Source organism: Pseudophryne corroboree, chromosome 6 (genome assembly GCF_028390025.1).
Source record: "Pseudophryne corroboree isolate aPseCor3 chromosome 6, aPseCor3.hap2, whole genome shotgun sequence".
Taxonomy (NCBI): Eukaryota; Metazoa; Chordata; class Amphibia; order Anura; family Myobatrachidae; genus Pseudophryne; species Pseudophryne corroboree.
The window spans coordinates 745,769,859-745,779,186 of record NC_086449.1 but is presented as its reverse complement, the minus strand read 5'-3'; the positions used below and the strand labels follow the sequence as shown (position 1 = coordinate 745,779,186).

General features: G+C 41.3%; 1 long non-coding RNA gene across 4 annotated transcripts; it reads right to left on the bottom strand.

Moving 5' to 3' along the window:
• Positions 1-594: 594 nt before the first annotated feature.
• LOC134935655 (uncharacterized) lies at positions 595-5,958 on the bottom strand. Of its 4 annotated transcripts, XR_010180316.1 has the most exons (7): positions 5,925-5,958; positions 5,750-5,840; positions 5,374-5,400; positions 4,069-4,639; positions 3,738-3,759; positions 2,126-2,713; positions 595-692 (listed from the first exon to the last, which is right to left on the bottom strand). It is a non-coding gene; the product is annotated as an uncharacterized LOC134935655 (long non-coding RNA). The 4 variants fall into 4 exon arrangements; XR_010180314.1 differs by lacking the exon at positions 5,374-5,400 and having other exon boundaries at positions 4,069-5,275; XR_010180315.1 differs by lacking the exon at positions 5,374-5,400.
• Positions 5,959-9,328: the final 3,370 nt, after the last annotated feature.

The following is a 9,328-nucleotide window of genomic DNA, read 5'->3' as shown; positions in this document are numbered from 1 at the left end:
CAAATGACATCGCAGTAATGCGAAACCATCGCAGCATTGCGAATCCATCGCAATAACACATACTTAATCGTAAAAATACTAAGTTTTAGTAGATTTACACATTTTACCGTAAAAATGCACACTTTTAAGGAAAAACGCACCAAATTTTTTTTTTGCCTATTAAGTTAAATTACACCATTCCTTTTAAAGTCAACAAGCCCTTTTCAATTACGAATCCAATTAGTGTAATGATTGATAATGTTCCTAAACAATTAAGTCCCGCAAAAAAAACCTGATTAACACTTTGTTGCCATAATTGCCCATCAACATGTAAAAGTGTAAAAATTTTTATTTTTTCACATTGTTTGTTTTTAAAGGTGTTGTTTGTGAATGAAGGTGTTTACATGTTTCTTTACACAATAATCTCCTGTTTTTTGTGTTAATAATGTAACGTTAGATGTGTGTAATGTTTTTTGCAAACAATTTCTGCCTGCCAATCAGCTGATCCTTTTTTGCATTAATAAACACAACACCCGGTTAACTTTAATCAACTTTTTTAATTTTTTAAAGATAAATAATTTTTTTTTTTGTATAAAATAAACAAAATCAATAAAATTTTTCCAATTGATCAACACAATGTATCAATCCTTGCAGGTGTTGGCGCATGGTGGAAAGAATGGCTCCCAAACTTGGAGGAACTCCAACTGCAACATCTGAAATTAAGATGCAACACAAACATTAATAACTTAATTACATTACTTATTATCCAAGCAAGGCGCAAAGCACACTTAAATGCAGGCATGTCCAAACTGCTGGACTCCAGCTGTTGTGAAACTACATATACCAGCATGCCTTGACACAGTTTTGTGGTCAGGGAATGCCAAAGCTGTGTCAGGGCATGCTGGGATGTGTAGTTTCTCAACAGTTGGAGGGCCGCAGTTTGGACAGGCCTGCTTTAATGGCAAAGTTACTACATCCTGGCTGTTTTATGGTACAATCATTAGCATAACAACACACAAGCCTGCTCATCCTTTTTATAAGATTTTAAATTGTTCCAGACCATGGGTTACATTTACTACTATGTGAGTTATATTTAAGATGGAACGTTGCCCATAGCAACCAAGCAAAAATATGAATATTATATTGTAGAAGTGGTTCCAAAGTTTTAAAGTATAAGCTTATTGGTTGCTATGGGCGACATCCCATGTTAAAGCTAACTACCATCTTCGTCAATGTTACACCATGGGGGTAATTCTGAGTTGATCGCAGTAGTAAGAAAGTTAGCAATTGGGCAAAACCATGTGCACTGCAGGGGGGGCAGATATAACATTTGCAGAGAGAGTTAGATTTGGGTGGGTTATTTTATTTCTGTGCAGGGTCAATACTGGCTGCTTTATTTTTACACTGCAATTTAGATTGCAGATTGAACACACCCCACCCAAATCTATCTCTCTCTGCACATGTTATATCTGCCTCCCCTGCAGTGCACATGGTTTTGCCCAATTGCTAAAAAATTTCCTGCTGCGATCAACTTGGAATTACCCCCCATGTTGGCATTCATTCCCATTTGGATTTTTTTTTTTTTTTTTTAGGGGGTTGGTCCTGCATCATCACACTGCATATCAACATCTTCAGAAGGACAACATATCCTAGCATGCCCACACTCCATGAAAGCTGCCCTTACTAAATAAGGTCAAACAGGTTTGACTTTATCCAATAATCATTTTGTGAGTGTAACTTTCATACCACAAATCATTGTGTCGTTAGGCTGCCTAACAAAGTGAAGCATGTGATTTGTAAGTGTAAATATTAAGAATACACAGGCACAAGTGTAAAAGAACAACAACATACTAAACTCCACTCAGGTCTAACTGTTTCCCAGAAAACCTAACACATATAAACACTGTGGTCCTGCCAACCCTGTTGACCTAATGAGTGTCGACCTAGAGTGGACACACAAAACATGGCACACATAAACACTGGACATATAATGACACTCAAATAAATGTAAATGCAACATGTACACCATGAAGAAAAACACAAATAATTTTCCTTGGTACAAGAATTCCAACAGTACAACACTGCATGTTTTGTCATTGTAAGTGTAAGTAGGTAATCATTTTTTTCTAAATGTTAAAACACTTACTTTCCTCGGCAACATGAAGACTCCCTGAACTGGCTTCAGGGGCTTCCTCTGCCCATTCACTCGGTGGGGAAGGCGGCTGGATGGGGGAAGGAGGAGGGATTGGGGAAGGAGGCTGGATGGGGGAAGGAGGCTTGATGGGGGAAGGATGCTGGATGGGGGAAGGAGGTTGGATTGGGGATGGAATTTCAGAGGGTGGGTCTGATTGAGAGGGCGAGGGGGGCGGTGAAAATGTTAGGCCAATAGAGGGTGAGGGGGGCTGAGAAGGTGAGTTGGAAGTAGAAGGAGAAGGGGTATGGGAAGGAGGAGAAGGGGTCACACAAAGAGAAGGAGAGGTTGGCTGAGAAGGGGAGTGGAAAGTGGAGTGGTCCTGGGAAGCTGAGGGGGCCTGGGAAGCTGAGGGTGATTGGGAAGCTGAGGTGGATTGGGAAGCTGAGGGGGATTGGGAAGCTGAGGGGGAGTGAGAAGGGGAGGGGGAGTGAGAAGGGGAGGGGGAGTGAGAAGGGGAGGGGGACTGGGAAGTGGAGGGGGAGTGAGAAGGGGAAGGGTGCTGAGCTGGTGCATCATGTGGTGCTTGCCGTTGTGGTCGTCCTAGAATGATTGTTAAAATATAATTAAATTTGCATGTTAAATTACATACTAATCACTTATAATTTTCACTGTTCTGTTCCATGTAAATTTTTTTTGTAAAGTGATTTTTAACAAAAAAATTATTCAAACCTCTTCATGTTGCCCACTGCAAACTAAATTATGTTTAATAAAACTTTTGACGGGCATTCCTGTATCTATTCCCTTGAGACATATTGATTTGTCTAGCCAACATCACCAGATCACTATTCAAGCTACCTTATTATATAGCCAGCACTGATCTCGTTTTTTGGTACAGTTTCCTGCCTGGTTACTAATTATGTAAAACATGCACTTGTTTAGGGACACTTTGCTACAGTCAGTAATGTTTGCCCTAACCACACACACTGTCCTATTTTTACAAAATGTTCACTCAGTGTTGCAATTAGCCTACCACTTAGTGAAAATTTGCACGATTTATGCTAATAATCTTATGTAATGTTACTTACTGCGTGCATGCATAGTGCGGATTTGCTGGCGGATCTCCGCCAACAGCTCTGGAGTCCTCCTTCGGAGATCACTCCATCTCCGCTCTAACTGGATTATGGTGCGCCTGCTGCGGACGCGAGACCGCAGCAGGCGACGGACCTCCGCGTAGGCCTCGCGCTTAACACGATTGGGGATGAATCGCCCAACGCGGCCTACGCGGCGGTCCATCACCGCAACCAGTACGCGGAGCTCCCGCCTGGTGAAAGGTGCCGCACGCATCATGGCAATGGCGTTTTCCTTATTTGGGCATATATTTATAGTGTCTGTTAGCATGTGATTGGTCCACAATCTATGCTGTCATGTCATTTTTAATAACTTTATTGATCTTTGCAATGCTGTGAAGAGCAGAGTGTTATTTCGCACGAGCGGAACTACGCATTCGCATAAGCAAAATTTAAGCAAAACACAACCAAAAAAAAAATAACACAAAAACACAGACACAGACACACACACACACACACAGTTTTAGATCAATTTCTAAACATATCTGAGTACTCACCTCAGTTTGTGTGGTCTTTCAGCTGGACATTCACAAAGTGGTCAACATTCAGTTTCATTTGTTTGTGTTTTTGTTGAAATCATCATGATGTTAGAATATTTAAAAAATAAGGACACTATTTAGCAACATCACAGTATTGTTTTACACAAAATTAAATTGTCAGCTTAACGTGTAATTGTTTTTTGAAGATTAAAAAAAAAAAAAATTCAAACACACAAAAAGCATTACACAATGACCTTACAATAGCAAACACAATTTATACATTTAAATAAAAAATGTTGCATACTGTGCTTTTATTTTGGTAACAATAGAGTAAAAATAAACACTATACCTGAAAAATTCAGCAACAATGCTTGCCCTGACTTGGCTCCCCCTCCTTGTAACACTCCCCCCACCGAAGTGTCGGACAACCCCTGGCTCCTCATCAGGCAATTCCTCTGTCTGAGGAAGCTCTACGCTACTCCTTACCGCGATATTGTGGAGTATAGCGCACAGGACCACTATTTTACTTGCCATCTCCGGCGAATACATGATGTCGCCACCAGTGCGGTGGAGCACACGAAACCGCCCTTTAAGGACCCCAATTGTGCGCTCCACCAGCTGCCTAGTGGCAGTAAGCGCGGAGTTAAATGCCGTCTGTGGTCCTGGCCTGGGATTACGGTAAGGAGTCATGAGCCAGGGGGTGCAAGGATATCCACGGTCTCCTGTTTGAGGAAAATCAAAAATTAGAAATAGTCAATTTTTAAAAATATACAAAATGTTGATCAAAATATGTGCAACAACTCACCCAATAACCACATGTCTGCTCGTTGACTTGATCTTAATCTGTGCCATATCCCTGATTGTCTAATGACATACGCATCATGGGAACTTCCAGTAAACTTGGCGTTCAGGGAAAGGATCTGGAGGGATGGCCCACAAACAACCATTACATTCAGAGAATGAAACAGTTTCCTGTTTCTATAAATTTCTTCATTATGTTTTGGTGGCTGAAGAGCTACATGTGTGCCATCCACAACCCCAATAACATGTGGGAAGCGACTACCACCTTCCGCAAATTGCCGCTTCACCACATCTAGGGCACCAACATCCAAAGGCATAGCAATAAATTGCTTCACACGCTTGAGGAAAGCCTGGCAGACACGCCGCAGGACCTTACTGAACTGGCCCTGCGACATGCCAACCAGGTCTCCCACCACATGCTGGTAAGACCCTGTTGCCAAAAAATGTAACACAGCAAGGAATTGTGTCAATGGTGGTATTGCTGTAGGATACCGAATTTCAGACTCCAGATCACTCTCTATTATGGAGAGAGTGTCTAGGATTAGATGTGGTGGCAGCCTGTATCTACGTACAACCACATCATCTGGCATCCCAAAAAGTAGGACACGGGCTCGAAAAATTGGTGGCCTAGCACGCCTCCGTTGCCTTGGTTGATGAGGAGCCGGTTGTGGTTGTGGGGCTGGCGGTTGGGGTGGGAGTGCTGGCGTGGGTTGGGGAGGTAGGGCTTCTGCTGCGATAAATATAGACATCACACACTTTTAAAAAAACATAAATAAAAAGTTGAATAAGACAAAAACAAAGTCCAAAAAATATGCAAACAAAAATTTTGAAACAAAAGGGGGTGTCAACTTACTGCAGGAGCGTAAGACATTTTTTCTGGCTTCAATTCAGTACCAAAACGAATATTATAAAAAATAAAATAAAAAAAAAATTATAATGACAGCTACATATGTTCAATTGTAATTGTTAAACATACTATTCTTTGAAAAAAAAGAACATCAAACACATCACAAACAACTACTACAAAATTAAGAATAATTGGTTAAAAACATTTAAAGAAAACAAAAAAAAAGTTAGCCCTTTAGTAGCTAGCCCAGACAAGAACAACACTACTTTGCTGTTCAATCCCGGTAAAAAACATAACATTTATTATCAAGATGGAAAACAAACATAATCAAAACACTTTGAACAAACACAAACAGGCACCAACACAGGGCCAGGGAACTTACCTGATCCAAAATAAAGAAAAGAACTCTTTGTGTTATATAACACCCAAAAAGAACAAAATATAATAGGGTTACGTCACCCAAAAAAACACTCCTACAAGAGAGCAAATATGACAGTCAAAAAGAACATACAGATCAATTAAACAAACAGCCACCAACACAGGCCCAGAGAACTTACCTGATCCAAAATAAAGAAAAGAACTCTTTGTGTTAAATAACACACAAAAAGAACAAAATATAATAGGGTTACGTCACCCAGAAAAACACTCCTACAAGAGAGCAAATATGACAGTCAAAAACAACATACAGACCAATTAAACAAACAGCCACCAACACAGGCCCAGAGAACTTACCTGATCCAAAATAAAGAAAAGAACTCTTTGTGTTAAATAACACACAAAAAGAACAAAATATAATAGGGTTACGTCACCCAAAAAAACACTCCTACAAGAGAGCAAATATGACAGTCAAAAACAACATACAGACCAATTAAACAAACAGCCACCAACACAGGCCCAGAGAACTTACCTGATCCAAAATAAAGAAAAGAACTCTTTGTGTTAAATAACACACAAAAAGAACAAAATATAATAGGGTTACGTCACCCAAAAAAACACTCCTACAAGAGAGCAAATATGACAGTCAAAAACAACATACAGACCAATTAAACAAACAGCCACCAACACAGGCCCAGAGAACTTACCTGATCCAAAATAAAGAAAAGAACTCTTTGTGTTAAATAACACACAAAAAGAACAAAATATAATAGGGTTACGTCACCCAAAAAAACACTCCTACAAGAGAGCAAATATGACAGTCAAAAACAACATACAGACCAATTAAACAAACAGCCACCAACACAGGGCCAGGGAACTTACCTGATCCAAAATAAAGAAAAGAACTCTTTGTGTTATATAACACCCAAAAAGAACAAAATATAATAGGGTTACGTCACCCAAAAAAACACTCCTACAAGAGAGCAAATATGACAGTCAAAAACAACATACAGACCAATAAAACAAACAGCCACCAACACAGGCCCAGAGAACTTACCTGATCCAAAATAAAGAAAAGAACTCTTTGTGTTATATAACACCCAAAAAGAACAAAATATAATAGGGTTACGTCACCCAAAAAAACACTCCTACAAGAGAGCAAATATGACAGTCAAAAACAACATACAGACCAATAAAACAAACAGCCACCAACACAGGCCCAGAGAACTTACCTGATCCAAAATAAAGAAAAGAACTCTTTGTGTTATATAACACCCAAAAAGAACAAAATATAATAGGGTTACGTCACCCAAAAAAACACTCCTACAAGAGAACAAAAATGTCAGTAAAAACAATGAAGCACAGGTTTATTTGCAATAATGGACTAGCTAAATATATATGTGTACAAAATAATAACAAACAATCAACATAAAATACACACTTTTAAAACAAAAAATGAACAACAAGACGAATTCAAGAATACTCACAAACGAAAATTCACAGACAAAATGCGACACTGACTATATTCTAAACGCAAACGAAAGGACAAATGTATGCTTTACAATTACTCACTCTGAAAATTCCGATAGCACCTTCACGCACAAGCAAACAAACTCAAGTGAAAGAAACTCCAAACTACCTACACTCACAGCGTGCAAAGTAGGCACTTAAATAAGCAGTGCAATCATTAACAAGATTAACAGTGTACACCTGTGTGAATTAAGGCTACGCACGTAGGTATATAAGCACACACCTGGGCGTACACACTTCATCACAAACATGGCTTCTCGTGAGCAAATCGCAGCAGAGATGGACCGCATTGCAGAGCAGGAGATGGCATTGCGGAAAAGACGCATAGATTGCCAACGGCGCATGCTGGAATACGCCTCTGCGGATGTTGAAGAGGCAGGACCTAGTACTCTGCAAATGTCTGCTTCTGAACCACAACAATTGACTGGGGATACTCTGCCACACACACAAAGTGACCAAACTGAGGGAGAATTGGCTTTAGCCACACAAACACAACAGACAGAAGCTGCTAGTGAGGAGGAAGATGGTGATGAACAACAAGAAGAAACCTCACAGGCTACCTCCAGACGGAAGAAAAGACAGCCTGCATTCACTAAGAGGGAGTTGCGTGTCTTGGTCACGCAGGCCATGTCCAAAATCCATAGAGGGCCAAAAAACATGGGGGCTGCTTCAAAAGAACGAATCTGGAGAGACATCACAAAATCTGTGAATGAAGTTGGCTCTGTCGTCAGAACATCACAGGAAGTGAGACGACGGTAAGTGCATATTGACAGTCCTTTTTCTGTGCTAAGTTGACTAAAAAATGTAGTTACATGTGATGTTATGTCTAGCAAACACAAGCAGAACACGTGTCCTATATATTAGCTTAGACAAATAATAAGACTCTACTTTGTCCCTCTTTCACAATACATATGTAGGTGGGCCGACTTCAAATCCCGCCTGAAGGCAAAGAGGGCTGCGGAGTGGAATGCCTCAAGGGCTACAGGTGGAGGAGCACCTGTCGCTGTGGAGTATACTGACTTGGAGGAGATGGCGATGCCCTGTGTCAGTTATGAGGAGGGCCAAGGGGTGTCTCATATGGACACGGACCTGCCTGAGATCCTGACGGGACATGACTTGGAAGGTAAGTTTACACATTTAGTTGTCTGTAATTTTGACAGTATTTATAATAATAAACTAATTTTGTATCCTACTTTTTTCCCACACATTCTTCTATTTGCTTGCCACAAAACACAGCACAGGGGGGTGATCCGTTTGAGTCACAGGACGGTTATGTGGTTGAGGCTGAGGTGGAGGGACCTAGTGAGTCTGGCAGTGTGGGCCAACAAATCCCACCTCTGCAGGTTCCTACTGGCCCCCCCACCCAACCCTCTGCTATCCCGGAGATCCTGCTTGAAATCGCTAGGTATGGTGAGAGCCTAAATCGGTTTCAAGACGGGGTCATCCGGGAGGTAAGCCAGATAGCTGTCCGGCTCACTGAGCACCGAACCTGTGTTGAGCAAGGTGTTGCTCAACTCTGCCAAGGTCTGGCAGAGATCAGGCAGGGCCAAGAACAACTTGCCTCCTCATTCCAAACCCTTGCAAATAACATCTTGCAAGGGCTCCAGGCCATCGCTGTCTCCCTTGCCCACAGTGGCAGAGAGCCACCCACATCGGCTCCCTCCCCTGCCCCTGCCCAGGAAGAACAGCCCACTGGGCAGGCCCAACGAAGGTCGCTCCGCAGACCTTCCAAAGAAGAACAGCCTCAGGCGGGGAGAAAAAGAAGAAAATGATGTCTCTCCAGATGGGCAGCACCCATGTTTTTGATGTTGCCTCTATGTATTTTTGGAGTTGGCTTGTGTGACCAGAATGGATAACTCCCTCTTAGTGAAATGTATTCTTTCTGTTTGGATGTATTGTAGCCTGTGAGTTTATGTGTATAAACACCAGAGCCATCTTCCTCTTACTAGTGTGCTATGTATTGTTGTGTTTGTGTGGTGGATCCTAATTCTTTCTCATTTGGTTTAAAATTTGTGTGTGGCAGGGTGTGTCATGTTTTATTTATGCTTTAAAAATA